This window comes from Thermobia domestica, chromosome 6, assembly GCF_964235325.1.
Source record: "Thermobia domestica chromosome 6, izTheDome1.hap1.1, whole genome shotgun sequence".
Lineage (NCBI taxonomy): Eukaryota > Metazoa > Arthropoda > Insecta > Zygentoma > Lepismatidae > Thermobia > Thermobia domestica.
The window spans coordinates 13,567,778-13,573,273 of record NC_137459.1 but is presented as its reverse complement, the minus strand read 5'-3'; positions in this window follow the sequence as shown (position 1 = coordinate 13,573,273).

Below are 5,496 nucleotides of genomic sequence, written 5' to 3'. Positions count from 1 at the left end.
CCAGTAGACATCTCTTTGTGGACCCGTTTAATATCCCGTATCCCGGGTATTAGCGGACATCTGGATCTCACGCTAAAATCCTGTGGATGTCCCGGAAGCACATTCGGATAATCTCGGTATATCCCGTCGTCCGTTGCGGGCTTAGTTTCGGACATCCGTGGACGTACTTGTGTTATGTGGGATATATATGGTTCCATGTCAGAAGGGCCAGACAAAAGGGTAAAGACATAAAGGCCCGACTCAAAACGACCACGGTCAAAATGGCCCGGGTCAGAAGGGCCCTACGTCAAACGGGCCCGGGTCGAAAGGGGCTCCGGTACAAAAGGGCCTGAGTCAAAACGGCGCTACGTCAAAAGAGCCCGGGTCAAAAGGTCTCCGCAACAAAAAGGCCGAATAAAAACGCCCCTCATATAAGGTTCCTTGTCAAAAGGTGACCCGCTACAAAAGGGGTCGAGTCAAAACGGCCCCGCGACAAAAAGGCTCGAGTCAAAAGGGCCCGAATCAAAACGCCGCTCATAAAAAGGGCCCGGGTCAAAAGGGTTCCACGACAAAAGGACCAGAGTCAAAAGGTCCTGCGTCAAACGTACCCAGGTCAAAAAGGAACCTCGCTACAAAAGGGCACGAGTCAAACGGCCCTACGTCAAAAGGGCCCAGGTTAGAACTGCCCGAGTCAAAAGGGGCCGAATCAAAACGCACCTCATTAAAAGATCCCGTGTGAAAAGGGTCCCACGACAAAAGGACGCGAGTCAAAATCCCTGCGTCAAACGGGCCCGGGTTAAAGAAAGGCAACGCTACAAAAGGGCTTGAGTCAAAATGCCCGAATCAAAAATCTCCTCATCAAATGGGCCCGGGTCAAAAGGTCTCCGCAACAAAAGGGCCCGAGTCAAACGGCCCTGCGTCAAAAGTGCCCGGGTTAAAAGGGCCCGAGTCAAAAGGACCCGAATCAAAACGCCCCTCATCAAATGGGCCCGGGTTAAACTTCTCCGCAACAAAAGGGCCCGAGAATCGTTTGTTAACACAACCCAAGAATTTGCGATTTAGGTAGTGATAATAAACATAACAATTATATTGACTCCATTTTTGCGTTGCGTTACTATACTCAGAATTTTTGAGAAGACTGGTACGGAATGACAACCAACGTCGGTAACAGAGGGGACTCTCGAGGGAAGTGACATTGGTAAAAATTAACATTTTAAGAATGCAATCCACGAGAAATTAACTGCGCAAATGTATGATGAAATTTCATTTACGATGGAAAACATTAATGGTCTCAAAACAAACGTTCAAACAAAACACATCAACCACTTTTTGTTCATTGTTATGGATATTTTGATTATTATTATTATTATTATTATTATTATTATTATTATTATTGTTGTTGTTGTTATTATTATTATTATGTTACTTTTATTATTTTCATTAATAATAATAATATACAAGGTCAGTGGTAGCCCATGCTTTCAAACCAGTATACGGCACTGCTCGGAACTATTAACTCTATATTAACATCGGTCGTCTTTCGATCATTTTATGTTACTCCGTCCCACTCTCCAAGGTGTGCAAAGGTGTCTTATCTCTTACTTCAAAGGAGGAAAAGCAAACAATATTTTCGCAAACACAGCCAGGGACAGAGAGGGGGTGACACAGAACGCACACAACTCGCTATTTAGCTGTAAGAGACCCATGGGTAATTATAGTTGCTCTCTTGTTACAAGGCGTTCAGTCAAGGCGTACCTATCAAGTCAGTTCTGGCAGTTGAACACAGAGTTGTCTGTTAGAAAACCACAGCAGCACACAACCATCCAATCTGTTTACACGAATATTTTTTTGCCTTTATGCGTACAGGTCACGAATTGCATAGATTCAAATGACATGCTGTGTCAAGTATGCATTCCCAAATGATATGAGTACTCAGAAGGCAAAAATATGTAACTATTTTTTTTATTTTTCTATTAGCCAGTGGAAGTGTATATGATTGTTTCAACGCCCTTCTTTTAGTGTGCTTAGGGTTCACTTCCTCTTTTTAGTTGAGCTTTTGGCTATGAATACCACCGCGACAAGTCGTGGTGCTTATGATAGTGGCATATTTTCGCCCGGAGAAATTACGGAAATAATAAATAATGTAGAATCCGATGCTTTTGAAACGGACGATGAACGAAGTTTGTAGGAAGATTCTGCCATCGATTTATGTGACACACACATCTCGGAGAAATTACGGAAATAATAAATAATGTAGAATCCGATGCTTTTGAAACGGACGATGAACGAAGTTTGTAGGAAGATTCTGCCATCGATTTATGTGACACACACATCTCTTTTCATATAACATCGCTGCTGAACGGGACGTTAAATTCAAAATCAAAACTCATCACATACCTCTTTCTACTTTAAACTATTGTGTAGTATACAATATGCGGAATTCAAGATGGTTGCCATGATGTACACTAAATCATTTAACTCAGTTTCTACACCAATGCCAAATTGTAATATTTGCTCAACCTCCGTATATGCGTTACTTTGTTACTGCCCCATCATGATACATTTTTCTATTAGATACATATGTCAAACAACACACTCTGTCTTAAACAGATGATGTGTCAAAAATGAGTTCACATTATCATTAGTGGTAATTTTCAAGCCTAAGTTGAAGTGCAAAATCATAATCTTTTACATTTAAAACAATACTGTGTGATATGCAATATGGCGGAATTCAAGATACCTTCCATGGTGACCACACTGCAAATCAATGCAGTTTTTGCAATAATAATATCTGTAACATTTATTTTTTCTCCGTCTACGCATGTCGTTATTATTGTTCTGTCCCAATACTCTTCACTAACACTGTTGTAGCGTCCGCAAATATCATTCAATATCTGCCACCTGTTTTTTTTTCTTTTTTTCCTTTTCTTTGCATTTCATTGCAACAGAATTCGCGTCTCATTCACTTCTTTTAAACTCCGAATTCTGTTGGGAAGTTTCGCTGTAATTTTTCCTAGCTGGAAACCAGACATCATGTCTGCCTTCAAGTCTCAAACTCGAGTTCCCCCTTTCTGACCTGTAGGTCAAGAGCAGTTAAGATAAACATTCTCCCCTTTTGGTTCTATACAGAAGCCTGGTTCTTTTTTTCTATATTTATGTAGTCTTTTAACAAGTTAGATTATTATTATTATTATTAGTGGTAGAATACTGTTAAGAAAACCCATACAGTTTTGTGTATCTTTTAAATGTCATTTTCTGCTTCTAAAAAGAAGATTCTTTTTCGTTCTTCGAAACATTAAATATATATGTATGTCTTTGGTAGAAAACAAGTAGATAAACTGTCGAAGGGTCTTGAGTTCATTATGTATAAAACCTTTCAAGTTTATTACTTGAAATCTTTTATGTTTAGTATATGTTTTATAGTTTAAGATACTGTTTGTACAATTCTCTGTAAACTAGATGTAAAATCATTCTTCCATAGAAAGGGGCTCACACACCTAAACCCAAGGACTACACATCACACGCACACGCATGCGCACACACAAAATCTTATCTTTTGCCTGGCTCCGCCCAAGGCACCTTGTTCTAGCCAATCTAGATGTTAATGGCATGGCTTGTTCCAATAGCTAGTATCTCCGCCCCTCAGAGTGGAACTCTTCCGAGCCCCTATGCACCCGAAACCGTGTGCAAAGCCAATAATCTTTCTTTTCAGGATACTGGTCCCCCTCGGGCTCCGCCCTAGGTACTTTTTAGATCTCCACGCATGCTCAACCTCTAACCAACGTTTGCACACGTTACTATTTTGCACACAGACCGTAAATTGGTGCCGGTTGCACCCCCGATCGAGGCCCTTAAAAACGCGTGTTTTGGGCTCTCTCATCGGACAACGTCCCTCTCCTGAACCCTCAGAGACGTGCGGCCTACGAGGAGTACGCAATTCGTTAGGTACGTCTCAGTTCAGGAACTTATCACGAAGAAGTCTCTAGTTGTCCAACCCTCTGCCTTCCAACCTCTCTGCCTCCACGGAGGCCTGCCTACTCACTCTCTTGGTTAACTACCTCACTCTCTTGGTTTACCCAGTACTTGGCAATTTGTTTCTGAAAGCTCGATGGCTCAGCCAGGGTTCTCCCATAATTGCTGGTCGGCTTAGGAAACTGACGGTCAAAGTACTACCCTACCTAATCCTCACGGTAACTTGGCAATCTGTTTCTGAAAGCAAGACGGTTCAGCCAGGGTCCTCCCATAATTGCTGGTCTGCTTAGGAAACTGACGGCTAAAGTTACCTCCTTCCGAACTTGGCAATCTACTTCCGCAAGTTTTGCTACAGCCCGGACTCGCTCCAGAAACTGCTGGCAAGCTTAGGAAGTTGACGGCTAAAGTCCTGTCGCACCCCTATTTGATGTGTGTTTTGACAGACTCTAAGTTTATTGCTTAGCTGGCTAAACACACGGGTAATCAAATAGTTACACCCTGTTTGATGTCTGTTCGCAGACCGGTAGATCAAACGGTAAACCCTTACACCTTCCTTGTTTGATGTCTGTTCGCAGACCGGTAGATCAAACGGTAACCTTAATTCCTTCTGGTAACCAACTTTGTTTGATGTCTGCTTAGCAGACCGGTAGATCAAACGGTAACCTTTACACCTACCCTGTTTGATGTCTGTTCGCAGACCGGTAGATCAAACGGTAACCTGTTCCTAACCTCTGGTAGCCTACCCTATTTGATGTCTGTTCTGCAGACCGATAGATCAAATAGTATACCTCTTACCTACCTACCCACTAGGACTGATTCGTGCCCTCCCAGTCTAGTGCAGTTTTGTTTTATTTGTGAACAGTGCAACAGTTAAGCTCTTTTAATCAGTAAAGTAATTTAGTGAGTTTATTTTTTGAGAATTATCTTTGGAACACTCTTTTATAAATATACACAATACTTACACCATCGCCCCGGCTCTGGTTCTTGTAATTTGCTTAGAGCCAATAAACTGCAGGCTTACTGCAAGGAACATATTTGTCGAGTTTTGTTTCAAGAGATATCCCAAAGGATTGTTTGGTTATCAAACCTTAATCAGAATAACGATTTTATTGTTTCCACTAGAAGTTAAGTCTTGGCCTAGGCCAACGCTACCGTGTAATACTAAGATTCCTCAGACTGTTTTGTTAGCTGAGTTCCTGTTTCCAGTATAACTTTGCCGCTCGAGTTATAGTTGGTGTTTTGCAGAAACTTTGGTTGACTAATTAGAAGTATTTTGGTAAATTACAAAACTCTCTTGTGTGGGTGCCGGTCTACGCAAACGCATACAGCCGGCCCGCCACACTGTATACAGATCCACATATGTCACCTCACAGCAAAATTAAACTAATCTTTTCCACAGAATATGTTTCATACTATACTTTGATCCAGGAGTAGAAATGGAATTTTAGAAGTAAGGTTAAACTCAAAATAGATAAAGTTCGAATGGGCTATGTCACGAGGAAGATGGGAGTCAGGGGCGGACTAGCCAGGGCCGTCATGCCGCAA